The sequence below is a fragment of the Symphalangus syndactylus genome, chromosome 4, assembly GCF_028878055.3.
Source record: "Symphalangus syndactylus isolate Jambi chromosome 4, NHGRI_mSymSyn1-v2.1_pri, whole genome shotgun sequence".
Lineage (NCBI taxonomy): Eukaryota > Metazoa > Chordata > Mammalia > Primates > Hylobatidae > Symphalangus > Symphalangus syndactylus.
The window spans coordinates 69,311,385-69,327,782 of NC_072426.2; the positions used below are offsets into that span (position 1 = coordinate 69,311,385).

Below are 16,398 nucleotides of genomic sequence, written 5' to 3' on the forward strand. Positions count from 1 at the left end.
CCCATCTCTGTAAAATAAAAATTTTTTATTTTTTTTTTTTTTGAGATGGAGTCTCGCTCTGTCACCCAGGCTAGAGTGCAGTGGCGCGATCTTGGCTCACTGCAATCTCTGCCTCCCAGGTTCATGCCATTCTCCTGCCTCAGCCTCCCAAGTAGCTGGGACTATAGGCACCAGCCACCACGCCCAACTAATTTTTTGTATTTTTAGTAGAAACGGGGTTTCCCCGTAGCCAGGATGGTCTCGATCTCCTGACCTCGTGATCCGCCCGCCTCGGCCTCCCAAAGTGCTGGGATTACAGGCATGAGCCACTGCGCCCAGCCAAAATTTTTTTTAAATACTACATTTATAGTTACCAAAGCTCCCTAAACTCTGCCCACATTCTTCAACAATCAAAAGAATTTCACACAACATTAACATTACAGAAACAAAATAAATAGTATAGTTTAATAAAATTTACCACTTTTCTGATAGCCCTCTAATAAATTAGAAGGTTCTTTGGCTCCCAGAACCAACAAAACAAATGAAAAAGATTTATAGGGCAATTATATTCATCCACCCAGTGTTTATACAGTGCCTACACTACACAGACTAAAGTATAGCACAGCTCAAATCCTGGACTACATAGGAGGCTGCCTGGATGACTTCCTCTCTACTTCCTGCTACAGAAAGGTTAAAAAATCTAAATGCCTCTGAAAATAAACTACCTTCATCACTATCCCTTCGTAGTTTTTTTATATGCCATCAATTTCACAAATAATGAGCAAAAATAAGCTACTCTTATTATATGACTTTCTAGTCATATTTAGTTTGCTTTAGTTCAATTTCATCCTTCGATTCTAAGGTCCCAAGATGGAAACTAGACAGTATTCATCTTTGTATCTGCCCAGAGCTTAACACAGTACATTCAAATACTATAATCAGAACTCAATACATCTTGATGAAATCGGCTTAAATGTCCATAGTCCAGATTTAGTAAAAGGCATTGTTGAACTTGAAAATGTTGTCACTAGAGAACAAGAAATTTGGCTGCAATTATCACCTTTAAGCTGACATCTCCAGTTCTCTGTCCCTAAGCTAGACCTGCCATATAACCAAGTGTCACCATCACTTAATGTGTAGGCATCTCAAATACAACATGTTTGAAAATGAACATGTCTTTCCACTACCTCCCCAAGACCTGCTCTTCTACCAGCATACCCTCTTCTCATGAACGACATGACCATTCACCTAGATGCCCAAGGCAGAAATCTTAGATGTGCTGTTGAGTCCTATCTCTCCCTTACGTCTTACATCCAATAATCACTGTGTCCTGTCACCTTCCTAATATTTTTTTTTTTTTTGGAGACAGAGTCTCGCTCTGTCACCCAGGCTGGAGTGCAGTGGCGCAAGCTCCGTTCACTGCAACCTCCGCCTCCTGAGCTCAAGCAATTCTCCTGCCCCAGCCTCCCGAGTAGCTGGGATTCCAGGCACGCACCACCACGCCTGGCTAATTTTTATATTTTTAGTAAAGAAGGGGTTTCATGGTGTTGGCCAGGCTGGTCTCAAACTCCTGACCTCAAGGGATCCACCTGCTTCAGCCTCCCAAAATGCTGGGATTACAGGCTTGAGCCACCATGCCCTACCCCTTCCTAATATTTCTTGAATCAGTCTTCTTCCCTACATCTGCATTACCACCAACACGCCAGTCCAAGCCACTATTCTCAACACCTGAACAACCTCCCAACCAATCTCACTACAGAGCCATTATTGTATGTCTCCAACTCACTGGTTACACAGCAATTTTAAAGAGCAATCTTTAAATTAGAAAATTGTGGATATGTGTGTACCCATGCAGAAACCTTGTGTATCTCATAATCATTATACCTCTTGGAGAACCTAGCACATAGTAGGTCTGCAATAAAGATGAATACTCATCCATCCACTTGACCAAAAAGGCTGTCACATACCTTTTTTTTTTTTTTTTTTTTTGAGACGGAGTCTTGCTCTGTTGCCCAGGCTAGAGTGCAGTGGCATGATCTCAGCTCACTGCAAACTCTACCTCCCGGTTTCAAGCGATTCTCCTGCCTCAGCCTCCCGAGTAGCTGGGATTACAGGCGCCCACCATCACACCCAGCTAATTTTTGTATTTTTAGTAGAGATGGGGTTTCACCATATTGGCCAGACTGGTCTCAAACTCCTGACCTCAGGTGATCCACCCACCTCGGCCTCCCAGAGTGCTGGGATTACAGGAGTGAGCCACCATGCCCAGCCTTGTCACATGCTTTTTACAACAAGCATAAACATTACCAAGTAGCAAGCTGTTATGAAGACATTAATAAATATTTAGCATTGGTTAGGCTACCAAAGTAATCTAAAATAGTCCAACCCAGATGAGATTTACAGCTGAGATGAGAAATAGCTTCTATATATAAGGTAGCAAACAAACAAGATGAAATTACATAAAGACAAACAGAACACTGTATCACTGTAAGAGTCTTTGAGTTGGATTACTAAAGGATCAATAGAATGTAAACAAAACAGAAGACACTACAGATGAAAAACTAGAGATGCACATGGGTGCGTTTGTTTTCAGGAGTGCAAGTCATGCACGCATAGGTTTGATATGAAGGGAGAGGAATCAAAGGACAAAGTCACTGATCTGATCACAGAACAGGTTTATGTTTGGAAAAGTTTAAAGCTGAATATTTTGAGAACAGCACAATGTGAAGAACAATGGGATCTGGGTAAAGGGATTAAGACTTGATAGGATTAGGAATAATAGCCCTATCGTTTGACTGTGCCAGCTATAGGACTTGACACATATTCTCTGATTTAAAACCTACTACAGGCCAGGTGTGGTGGCTCTTGCCTATAATCGCAGCACTTTGGGAGGCCAAAGCAGGAAGATCACTTGAGCCCAGGAGTTTGAGACCAGCATGGACAACATAGTGAGATCCTGCCTCTACAAAAAAAAAAAAAAAAAATTCATTAGCCTGGTTTGGTGACACATGTCTGTGCTCCCAACTACTCAGGAGGCTGAGGATAGCTTGAGCCTGGGAGGTCAAGGCTGCAGTAAGCCGTGACAGTGTCACTGTACTTCTACCTGGGAGACACAGCAAGATCCTGTCTCCAAATAAATAAATAAATAAATAAATCCTACTACAACTCTATCATCTAAATACTATTACTACTGTCTCAATTTACTTATGAGGGAACTGAGTCCAATCTTTTGGCTTTCCTGGGCCACAATGGAAGAATAATTGTCTTCAGCCACGCATAAAGTACACTAATACTAATGATAGCCGATGAGCAAAAAAAAAAAAAAAATTAAAAAAAATAAATAAAATTTTTTAAAAAATTAAAATCACAAAAACAATCTCCTAATGTTTTAAGAAAGTTTAGGAATTTGTGTTGGGCCGCATTCAAAGCCGTCCTGGGCTGCATGCGGCCCATGGGCCGCAGGTTGGATAGGCTTGATTTACAACATATGTAAGGTCATACAGTTGGCAGAACCGGGGTTTGAATACAGCAACCGCAGAGCCTTTACAAGTCCACAAAGAAGTCCTCTGCAAACATGATGTTACGCAAGGAAAATTTTAAAACCTAATAACAGGGTACGGGGTAAACTGAAGGCTGCATATATACTCAGCAAAGCAGCAGCTGTAGTAATCTAGGTCAGAAGTGAGCATAATTAGTCTAGAATGATAGTGATGAGATTAGAATACAAGAGATTAGTGCTCAAGAGAATGTTAAAGCAGAAAAGAGCAGGTCTGAAAGTGAAAAATTAAAGAGGTATTGGGATTCAAAGGTAAGTCCACAGTTCCGAATCTTAGATACAAAAAGAATAATCGTACCCTAAACAGAAAAGGAGTCCATGAAAAAGTGGACCTATTTTTCCATTTTTGATCTTTTGAGTGAGATGAAGAGCTACCCACGTGAAATTGTCCAACAGGCTGCCAGGACAATGAGACCAAAGCTTGGTTAGAAGAACAGGGCCAGATTAATATTATAAATAACAATTTTATATCCATGCATATTCCTTAAACCAAAGAGATTATTGTTTAAATATAGAAAACTAACACTGTTACCAAAAAAAGAAAAATAAAACTTTTAACAGCATAACACTTTCCCACACAATAACAAGTTCCCAAAGTGGCCATAGCAACAGCACTTCTATGTATGTTAGTACAAGTCAAAAACTCCCTGCCACCTACTCAAGTCCTTTGCAAACGATTCCACACCCACTGCATTATCTTCGCAGCATCTTTTTGGAACACAAAATATTGAGACAGGCTGCTAAATTGCATATGGAAGTTTCCACCAAACATCAGACTTTTAGCTTACTGGGGGTATCCATTTTTAAATTCCTAATCAATTTAAGGCATACAAACAAAGATTTTTAGGAAATGTTAGAGGTACTGATGGATTTACATGAGCAACCAGGTACTTAAAGAAAACACCTGCAGACACCACAAAAAACTAAAATGTCATCTGGTCTGTATATCATCATGGCTAGATATTATCAAAATAGATTTTTAAAAGCAAGTAACAGAATGAAACACACAGTGTATCATTTATGTTAATAAACATGTTACACTGCATAGGTCCTTAAGGAAATATCCATATATAGTAAAATTTAGAAAAGGATATATATAAATTCATATTAACTACTTCTGGGAAGAGAGGGAAATAAAACTGGAAAGGGGAACAAAGTATATTTCAAACGTTATCCGTAACATTTCATTTATTCCATTTTTTTTAATCTGGAAAAAAAAACAACCACCAAAATGTTAACATCTGTTAATGGAGGTAAAGGTCATTTATTGTGTTCTCTTTGCCATTCATTATTTCTGAAATGTTACCCAAATTAAAAAAAGAAGGAAAGAAAAGGATCCATATCTCTTGCCTAATGAAAATATCACATGAAACATATCTGACATATTCTGCCTGAATAACTCCAGAGTGAACAGGGTGAAGCAAGCAGTCAATTTCTATTTTGGACTCAACGTATTTCTTGAAATAGAAATGGCATAATTAGCAGATCTAAATGCTGGTTTGATCTCCTGGAGTGAATCTACAGGGTGGGCCTAAGCTACGGGCAAGTTCTCCAGTGGCAGCAACTAGACAAGGGAACTAAGCCTCAATATCTCCTAAGGAAGCTAAGAGGAAGATTCAGAAGGAGGAAGCTACTAAAAGTTCTCCCAAATAAATCCAATGTCTTCCTTCCCAACCCTAATTCTCCCTGTTCCCTTTCCAAGTCCTTCCTCAAGTCACCGATAGAAACGTTCTGCAGGTTAGCAGATTTTTTCCTTCTAAGAGGTGAATCTCTGATTGGTCTTTTGGGTTTGTCATTGGCTCACTACAGAAATGCACAGCATGCTCTTTAAGAATTTCGGCCGGGCACAGTGGCTCACGCCTGTAATCCCATCACTTTGGGAGGCCAAGGCAGGTGGATCACCTGAGGTCAGGATGGTGAAACCCCATCTCTATTAAAATACAAAAATTAGCTGGGCATGGTGGCACATGCCTATAATCCCAGCAACTCAGGAGGCTGAGGCAGTAGAATCACTTGAACCCAGGAGGCGGAGGTTGCAGTGAGCCGAGATTGCTCCACTGCACTCCATCCTGGGTGACAGCGCGAGACTCTGGCTCAAAAAAAAAAAAAAAAAAAGAACTCCATGCATTCTTTCAATGTCACTTATTCTGCACAGGCATCAGGGATATAAGTTTAAGGACAAAATCCCTACCTGCAAATACACGTCTATTAATTTTTCTTCCACTCAATTTCTTAGTCTTAAAATGTCCCCACCATCAAACCCAAGAAAAATCAAGTCTAAACTGTGGGTAAATGATCCCTTAGAATTATTATGACTGTCACGAGCCAAGGTAAGAACTTGATGTGTGAGATGAGGCTATCTGAATGGGGCAACCACTTATGAAGGTCCGTGCCTCCCTAATGTGCCCAAGCCACCACTGGTAAACCAGGACAATGAGCCATTACAGAGAACAGGGAGGAATGCATGCTCATTCATATTTGACTACACTTCTTACCAGGCAGCAATTCAGTTCAGCAACTGCCAAGACTGCTATACCTAACGGGACAAAAATAAAGGGAACATTACTGTGTACCTGGTCTAGATTTATTTTAGGAACAATATGATATAAAGAAGTTATATAGTCGTTCCTCTGTATATGTGGGAGAATAGTCCCCCGATACCAAAATCTACTGAGGCTCAAGCCCCTGATATAAAATAACACAGTGTTTGCAAATAACCTGTGCATATCCTCCTGCACACTTTAAATCATCTCTAGATTACTTACAATACCTAATACAATGCAAATGCTATGTAAATAGTTGTTATATTGTTTAGGGAATCATGACAGAAAAAAAGTCTGGACATATTCAGTACAGAAAGAACCATTCATTTGTTTGTTAGTATTTTTGATCTGCAGTTGGTTGAATTCACTGATGCAGAACCCATGCATACAGGGGCCTGATGGTATAGTGATGTCATATGCAGTCCAAATTTCAGGAACAGAATTCCTTTTAACAGGGCTTAGGCATAAAAAAAAAATGGTGTGATTTCTAGTACTCTTGACTCCAGATTAATAAATAGCAATGGAGTAATAAAGTTTCCCAGAATCTAGACTCCTAAAGGCAGGCTGGGTCGCAGCCTAGAGGAGGTGCAACAGCCAAGACCCTGATCATCTCAGACCCTGGGAAAGCACAGGCCAGACAAAGGTCACATGCGACCTCCACATAACAGGGTCAAAACTGTCCCATGAGAGACAAACGGGCATGTGCCTGGCAAAGCAATACAGGGTGCCAATTTAGACAAAAAGAGAAAGAAAAATGCATGCCGTGTACACATTCCTGTGTCTGACTAGAGTGGAGGGTATGTAAAAGAAAAACAAGAGTAACGGAAAATACCATATACAGGCCTCAATGTGACAGGCTTTGAAAGGCAAACTGAGTAATTTAGACTCAGTGTGGTAGAGCAGATCCAAAGAATAAATGGTCACTTCTTTTTTGTTTCTTTTTTTTTCTTAACAGCGTCTCACTCTGTCACCGGGGCTGGAATGCAGTGGCGCAATCTCTGCTCACTGCAACCTCTGCCTCCCAGGTTCAAGCAATTCTCCTGCCTCAGACCCCCAAGTAGCTGGGATTATAGGTGCACGCCACTACACCTGGCTAATTTTTGTATTTTTAGTAGAGATGGAGTTTTGCCACATTGGCCAGGCTGGTCTCAAACTCCTGATCTCAAATGATCCACCCACCTCGGCCTCCCAAAGTGCCGGGATTACAGGCGTGAGCCACTGCACCAGGCCTAATGGTCATTTCTAAAAACGAAGATGACTTCTGTACCAACATTCTGTACACACAATGAAGAGGTAATGAGTATCTACTCAAAGAAGGTAGCAGCAGTAACTCAGAGAGACAAATGACAACATGAGATTCTATGAGTAGGAAGAGATGACAATATCAGGTTATTGACCAGATAGCAGAGATGGAAAAAATAAAATAAAACAGCTTTTCTAGGGTATTTACCAACAATACTGTTAATTAATAATAGCAATTAGCATTTACTGACCTTTGGTATGTGCCAGACACTGCACTAAATACTTCTAATAATTCTCACTACCAACTTTTGTGGTAGGTATTCTAATTAGCCTGCTTCAGTTAAGAAAACGGAGGTTTGAAGAGAATAAATAACTTGTCTAAATTCACAAAACCAGCAATAAGCAGGGCTGGAATTTAGAAGCCAACATGTTTAGCTTTACGGTCCACATTCTTAACCATTAGGACATATGGCCCTAACGTTTTCAGTTGCATGCCGAGGGCAGTGTACACCAATTAAGCAAGGAAGAGAGCTGTGGAAACCAACGTTCCAGGACACTGGAAGGCTACGAGCAGAGTCATTGTTAAGAAGAACACCCACCTTTCTTTCTCTTCACAATGAGGCTTTTAGCCTTGAAGAAGCAAAAGTTCGTTCAAAGCCTAGGAGAACCTGCTGTTTATGAACATTCCAGTAAAAGGAAGTGCACAGGTGGTTCCTGTTAGTTCCATTGGCACTGTGATGTAATCTCTGACATTATCACAGACAGCTGTGTGCCTCACAGGGCACCAAGGGGCCAGAGAAAAGTACTTCAGTATATTGTCTCTTTTCCAGCAAATGTGGCTGCCCGCTTCCAGGGCAGTTCAGCACCCTTGGTTAATAAAATAGGAACCTGAGCCTCATCTACAGTGGATCTGGGAATGTTCTCTTCCTATCAATTTGTGTACCACTTAAAAATGCTTACAGCTGGCTTTGGAGGAAGAGCGGTTAAAATCAAACGTACTCACTCTGAGACATTCAAATATCCAGGATACAGCCACTGAGCAACTGCAAATTTGCTACAGCAAATTAGGGCTCAGGTGGATTCACTGAACTGGAGCTCATTAATGCCACAGGCAGTTTAGAAGCCACTCAGACAGAAATGATAGCTGAAACCAAGACAATGGGTAAATGCACAACTGGGGCGGTGGGGGTGAGTAAGTGGGAAAAGGACTGAAGTCACTCCCACAATTAAAGGACAGGAGCGTAAAGAAAAACAGTGGCAGAAACCAAGAAGAAACCAGAAATGGAGGAACTAAGCTCCCCATCTCCAGTCATCAAATCTTCTCCCGTACGCTGTTAGGATCTGTGTTACTCCTCAGTTCAACCCCTCGCTATTGCCTGCTTGTTCTGTGTTGGTGACCTCCTCCCAACCTGACCCCCACTACACCAACATAGTGAATTAACTGAACTCCATACATGATCATGACATGACTGGAAAGTTCTATAGCCTGTGTCTCAACCTGAGGTACGGTGTGTGGATAGGGGTAGGCATTAAAAAAAGATACCTTTTTCTGGTGTGTCAATTGCACACAGTTGAAAGTGACTTTTAATCTTTTACATGAAACATAAAATTTCGTAACAATTTCATGCCTGCAGTGGGCTACTTTTCAATGTGACCCAGCCTTCTCCTGGGAAGAGGTGCACGTTGGTGGAGTAACTTAAGGCACTGGCCAAAATAGGTGAAACTTGTGCTTATCCAAATTATGTGAAGGAGCCAAAGAAAGAAAGATTAAAGATCCATAAAGCGGAGGAAATTTCCAATATGAATTCAAATCCTACAGTTCTTACACACTGGTCTCTGATGTATAGGAGAATGGGTAACCTGGGTTTGAATCCTGGCTCTACCAGTTCCTAGTTATATGACCCCAAAGGCAAATTACCTAACTTCTCCCTGACTCCATTTTTCTATTTGTAAATGTAAATGGAATACTCAAAGGGCTGAATTAAGCACGGACATCTGGGGAGGGTTTGCATAACACAGCACCTGGCATACTGTAAAGAACCAAGAAATAACAGCTCTTAATCTGTAAACACCAAGTTCGTACCACTCTATTAAAACATTCCAAAGATTTTTTTTTTTTTTTTTTTTTGAGACAGAGTCTCACTCTTCCACTCAGGCTGGAGTACAGTGGCGCAGTCTCAGCTCACTGCAGCCTCTGCCTCCTGGGTTCAAGCAATTCTCCTGCCTCAGCCTCCCAAGTAGCTGGGATTACAGGTGCCCGCCACCACGCCCAGCTAACTTTTGTATTTTTAGTAGAGACGAGGTTTCTCCATGTTGGCCAGGCTGGTCTCAAACTCCTGACCTCAAGTGATTCACCCACCTCAGCCTCCCAAAATACTGGGATTACAGGCGTGAGCCATCACGCCCAGCCCCCAAAGTTTTTTTCCGTCCAAAATTGTTATTAGACAGGAAAATGTCTATTTTGATAAGCAGCCTTGCCATATCATACATAGCCTGTCCCAAAGGATACTTTTAGCTCCATATGCAAAAATAAGACTAAATTTAAATACCCAGTTTCAGACCCATCTGGAAATTAGAAGCACCCAGGATAACAGAAGCCAAGTCAAAATCACTTTAGTTATCATTTATTAAGTGTAAGACACTGAACTGAAAACAACTGAACAGATCTTGGTGGTGAGATTAATAGTTGGTATGAACACCAATGATTAAGTAAAGTACTTTACTGAGGATACCGCTCTGAAATGCACATGAGAGGAAGCACACAGGAAAAACCAGTGTCACCAAGATCCCTGCTGATCAAGGACAGCTGTTAACCGGTTTCCAGGAGGGGTACACAAATGTACACAGACATTTATATAATCTTTTGTTGTCTAGGCACCAAGTCTTGTGTATTCAGCAATCACTCAAATCATGAGAAGGAATTCAGGGAGGGAGGAGCAGCTTAAAAACAGGTCTGGCCTGAAGCAGGAGGACCTGTTTCAAGTCACAGGCAGCATTAGCAGGAAGAAGCCAGTGAAAAGTCTGCAGCTGAAGACTGAAGAAAGTTGCCTTCCCTTCCTTTCTCCTCTCACACTAATTCCAATAGGACCTCTTCGGTCTCATCTGACTGCCCCCTCTACATAATAGGTTTCACTGATTGCTCCCATTTTTTCCAAAGAAAACTTTATCTTATTGTCTATCAGCCATTTCTCAAAATTATGAATTTTAAAGAGGGGGGAATATTGGAGTAAGTAGAACTTTTGTTTGTCATTCCACCCATGGAATGATTGTAACAAATCAATGTAATAAGAACAGAGGTCAACTTTTCACTTACTCTATTGAACCTTGAAGGCAAGGATGCTTTATACATTTTTTAATCTGATCTCAGAATACAATATAAGATACATAAAAGGATAATGACATGCAATGAATACATCATTCTAAAGACAAGAACAAGTGTTTTAATTTTTTTAATTCCCATTTAACAGCTCCAAGATGTTTCAGCCATTATTTTTTTATTTCAAGTGAATTAAGCTACTTTCAGAATATAACAAAAGGACTTTTCTATTAATAGTTTCCTTTAGATTTGCTTCTAAAAACCAGGCAATTTAGCTTGATGTTTCCAACAAAAATGCTGTAGAGACCAATTTAATTTACACAACCTGAACAGTCCTGTTCTAAGGGACTAATCTAAGGGACCAGCTCATAATATTGAAAACTGATGTTAAAAACAAAAACAAAAAAGAATCAGGCATTTAACCTACCTTTTCTTTTTTTGAGATGGAGTTTCGCTCTTGTCGCCCAGGCTGGAGTACAATGGCGCAATCTTGGCTCACTGCAACCTCCACCTCCTGGGTTCAAGCAATTCTCCTGCCTCAGCCTCCCGAGTAACTGGGATTACAGGCAACACACCACCACACCCAGCTAATTTTGTATTTTTAGTAGAGACGGGGTTTCTCCCTGTTGGTCAGGCTGGTCTCGAACTCCCGACCTCAGATGATCCGCCCACCTCGGCCTCCCAAAGTGCTAGGATTATAGGTGTGAGCCACTGTGCCCAGCCAACCTATCTTTTCTGTACTAACTAGATCTCAAAGAGTTGATGAGGGAAAGTTTCTTTTCATAGAAATATTCTAATAACTAAAACAGGAAAACAATAAAAATATCACCATTTTGCAAACCCCTGACAAAATAATGGATCTAGGCAATGGTTATCAATGGTCATGAACACTACAAAAAGTGAGACAAACAATATTACCTGACTGGGGTGAGAAGTATAGGCTACCACCTACGAAGCAGTTTTGCCAAAAAATAGAAACTGAATCAAATCAAGATCTGATTACTATTTACAGGAATTAAAAGAACACGTTAAACCATTCATTAAATAAAAAGCATTACAACAGGTGGTAGCCTGGTTTTTTTTTTTTATTTATGATAACCAAACTAGTACTTTTTGATAAATGAACATAACATTTCTTCATGTTCTCTTTGTGATTATCTTCATCTTAAAAGATGAGGAAAGTCTATCAAGTATAAGCATGTTTATGGATGTGTTTATTTATTGTGTAAGACAACAAAATGTACAACTTTGTACAGATCAGGAGTTGCCTATCTCAAAAATATTTTCTTTCACCGGGCATGGTGGCTCACACCTGATATCCCAGCACTTTGGGAGGCCGAGGTAGGCGGCTCACAAGGTCAGCAGATCGAGACCATTTTGGCTAACACAGTGAAACCTCATCTCTACTAAAAATACAGAAAAAATTAGCCAGGCGTGGTGGCAGTCGCCTGTGGTCCCAGCTACTCAGGAGGCTGAGGCAGGAGAATGGCATGAACCCAGGAGGCGGAGCTTGCAGTAAGCCGAGATCACGCCACTGTACTCCAGCCTGGGCAACAGGGCGAGACTCCATCTCAAAAAAAAAAAGAAAATTCTTTCCTAGCATTACTAAACTTCCTTTCACTTGGAAAACTACAGCACAGCTGAGCCAAGAAGTAGCCGGTCCCTGCTTCTAAAACGACAGCTTTAGGAGTAATAAGCAAAGAAGAAGCTGGATGCAACTGAGCAACCTCAGAGCAGACAGATCACTGTGAGGAGCCCACTTTCAACTGAATCTGGCACCAGCTGTTCTCAAAGTGCTCCAAGACACCCTGGGGGTCCTCAGGCACCTTTCACGATGTCCATGACATCAACACTATCATTATAATAATGCAAACAGGTCATTCACAACTTTCATAGGCTGACAGGAAGCACTGATGATCAAAGCAAGGGTGTATAAAATTGCTGGCCCCTTAGCACAAATCAAGGCAGTGGCACCACCAGTATAGGTCCTCATGACCACTGTGAACTCACAGTGGGAAAAAAAGGACGGTTTCATATAAAAATATCCTTGATGAAACAGTGAACAGTAGCAATTGCATGAAATCTCAACCCCTGAGTATGTGCCCTTTTGACCTTTTTAATATTCTTTGTGCTGAAATAAGAAAGTTCACATGAAGGAGCTGTGTGGCATACTGAAGTATGGAGGTTGTCTGAAGGAAAAGAATTTATGCCAACCGTTTGATCAGCAAGCTGAACTAGCAGCTTTTTTTGTTTCTAGAATATCATTTTTACATGAAATAAAAACTGAAAGTATTAGTATTTAAAGTTGGGTATTTGGCACACACTTTCTCAAACGCAAAATTAGCCTGTTGCTTCAAAAAAAAAAAAACTGACCTATTTGTTGCCAATGATAAAAGTCAAGCCTTCAAACAAAAATTAGATACTTAGAAAAACTGTATCTGCCACCAAGAGTGTGACAGCTTTCCCAATATGCAGACAGTTAATAAGACGGTATTGTGTCCTTAAAAATTTGTAGAGGGTAGATCTCATGTTAAGTGTTTTTAACACACACAAAATAAAAATAAAACACAAGGACACAAGGAAACTTTGGAGGTGATGGACGCGTTTATCATCTGGATTGTGGAGATGGTAAATGTAATACACATTAAAGTTTATTTGCAGTGTGGAATATGGAGCCATATGAGTGAACGTTTCTCACTTTGTTGTATTTAAATCCATTGGTCTTTCTTTCATTTTGGATCTTTCTTATTCATGCATGATTTGGAAAATATTGGCTCATGGAATTAAATGTTAGCACATTTTATAATACCAAATACAGGAGTGTAAACATTTGTCCAAACTCAAAAAATTCTATACATTGATTATATGCAGGTTTTCGTATACCAATTATATCTCAATAAAGCTGGAGGAGAAGACTTTTCAAGAGATGACCGCTGATTTCAACAAATGTAATTTTTTTTTCTAATGGTATTATAAAATGTGCTAACATTTAATTCCATGAATCAATATTTCCCAAATGATACATGAGTAAGAAAGATCCAAAATGAAAGAGAGGTCAATGGATTTAAATGCAACAAAGTAAGAAAAGTTTACTGATATGGTTTCAGATTCCACACCGCAAATAAGCTTTAAGAAATGGCCACTTGCAGAGTTTGGTGTAGCATCAAAGGGAATATCCACAATTACCTGAAAAGACTATTAAAACACGCCTCCATTTCCAACTGGAGATGTGCCTGGGGTTGGATTTTCTTCACATATTCCAACCAAACAACAAATCACAACAGATTGAATGCAGAAGCAGTTATGAGAATCCAGCTGCTTCTATGAAACCAGATATTATAGAGAACTGCAAAAATGTAAAACACCACCACTCTTTCCCTAAACTCTCTTTGTAAAGGTATTTTTCATAGAAAAGTGTTATTTGTGTTCATATACAAAAGGGTTATTATGTTTTTATTTTTGGTTTTTATAAGACAGGGTTTCGCTCTGTCACTCAGGCTGGAGTGCAGTGGTGTGATCATGGTACACTGCAGCCTCAACCTCCTGGGCTCAAGCAATCCTCCTGCCTCAGCCTCCCAAGTATCTAGGACCACAAGTGCACACTACCATATCCTGTTAATTTTTTAAATTTTTTGTAGAGACAAAGTCTCACTATGCTGCCCAGGCTTGTCTTGAACTCCTGGCCTCAAGTGATCCTCCCGCCTCGCCCTCCCAAAGTGCTGGGATTGCAGGTATGAGCCACCACACCCAGCCAGGTTATTATGTTTTATTGAATTCATACTCTAAAATTTCCCACTTATATTTCTAATACGGTAAACATTGATAGATATAACCCATGTAAAGAAAAGGTCTTTGAGGTCCTTAATAATTGTTAAGAGCATGAAGCGGTACTGAAACAAGTCTGAAAACTGCAGCTCCAAGGATATGGAGCTGGGGGTCAAGGCTGTGCTTGTTCAAGTGAGCCTTCAGGAATTACCTTATTCTTTGAGTTCCTGTTTGAACAAACACTAAAAGTTGGAAGCTCAGCAGAGCCCAATGTCAGGCTTAGAGCACCAAGAACCACCAGCCACAGCCATCCTGAGAAAGGGCCTTATGAGCAGAATATTTTGTATTAGGCTCGGGTGTGAGGTTAGAAGACCTTGGGTTGGGCAAGTCAGCAGCACTTTTTGCTTCTTAGCTCAGCACGTACCTCTTTCTTGAGATTTTGGTCTCAAAAATAGCTAACCGGGCCAGGCATGGTGGCTCACACCTGTAATCCCAGCGCTTTGGGAGGCCGAGGTGGGTGGATCATTTGAGGTCAGGAGTTCGAGACCAGCCTGGCCAACATGGTGAACCCTAGTCTCTACTAAAAATACAAAAAAATTAGTCAGGTGTGGTGACACACACTTGTAGTCTCAGCTACTCAGAAGGCTGAGGCAGGAGAATCGCTTGCACCCAGGAGGCAGAGGTTGCAGTGAGCCAAGACCATGCCACTGTACACCAGCCTGGGCAACGGAGCCAGACTCCATCTCAAAAAAATAAAAAAGCTAACCATATCAGTCCAGACTAGCAGACTAGTGGATTAAGGAAGCTGAGAAGAACTGTTTCCCGTGCCCTTCCTCCTCTGGTTAACTCAAGAAATATCAAAACAGCCATCCCAACCAACAGAAATCTCTGCCTTTTTAACAGACTGGTAAACTCTTCAGGACCAGACTTACCACAAGAGTCACTTAAATCTTAAGAACTGGGGTTAGAAGTGCAGTCTCAGCTCTCCAAAATTTTTTTGCATGTTTAAAAGATGTGTGGCCAAGAGCTCACAAATACAGTGCCTAAGGTGAGTGAGCCACTATGGAGACTTGGCCCTTGAATCTGAGTGAAACAGCAAGGTTCTGAGCAAATGAGTGACAGGATCCACCCGAACCCACTCTGGGCTTTGGGTGGAGAAATGGAGAAAAGGTTTTAAGGGCAGGGGCAGGAGCAGAGAAGTCACTACAGTAAGCCACATGACAGATAATGATTTACTTCTTCCCACAAACGCCAAAACATTGATTTTTTTCTTTTCCTCTTTGAGACAAAGAGTCTCATGCTGTTACCCAGGCTGGAGTACAGTGGCACAATCTCGGCTCACTGCAACCTCCGCCTCCCTGGCTCAAGCAATGCTCCCATCTTAGCTACCCAAGTAGCTGGGACCACAGGCGTGTGCCACCACACCCAGCTAATTTTTGTATTTTTTTGTAGAGATGGGGTTTCACTATGTTGCCCAGGTTGGTCTCAAACTCCTGAGCTCAGGCCATCCATCTGCCTCGACCTCCCGAGGTGTTGGGATTACAGGCATGCACCACTGAGCCCAACCAAACCATTGATTTCTAATGCTATTATGCTACTATTGATACATACGATACATAAAGATCTTCTATTAGTTTCTCTTGGAGCAATAACAAAATAAAAGTCTGCCTTGTATTGATGCCCTATATCCTTTACTAAGTGGCCCCACTCACGAATTAGTCTTTTTACTTTGCTTTTTTTTTTTTTTTTTTAACATAGGGAATATTTCCAGCATATACTAAACTGGAGGAAAGAGTATAATACTACAGGGAACCTTCTTGAACTTCTTACCTACCTTCAATTTATGGCCAGTCTTACTTCATCTGCAACTGCCCCACCTCCCCATCCCAGCTTATTATAAAGTCGTTTTTAATCAGGTTTTGTTTTGTTTTGTTTTGTTTTGTTTTGTTTTGTTTTGTTGAGACAGAGTTTCGCTTTTGTTGCACAGGCTGGAGTGC

General features: G+C 40.9%; 1 protein-coding gene across 7 annotated transcripts in view; it reads right to left on the reverse strand.

The window, feature by feature from the left end:
* The window catches only part of MPP7 (MAGUK p55 scaffold protein 7), a 256,591-nt gene that overhangs the window by 227,409 nt on the left and 12,784 nt on the right, over positions 1-16,398 (reverse strand). Inside the window, exons 1-2 of one of the 7 annotated variants that reach the window (XM_055275012.2) lie at positions 7,920-8,033; positions 6,031-6,071 (exon numbers count right to left, since the gene is read on the reverse strand). The exons of 2 other annotated variants lie outside the window; for them this stretch is intronic. The gene's annotated coding sequence lies outside the window, so the exon portion shown is untranslated. Of the gene's footprint in view, positions 1-6,030; positions 6,072-7,919; positions 8,034-16,398 lie in introns of those variants that run through there. 4 more of the 7 variants (XM_055275007.2, XM_055275008.2, XM_055275009.2 and 1 more) reach the window with 4 other exon arrangements.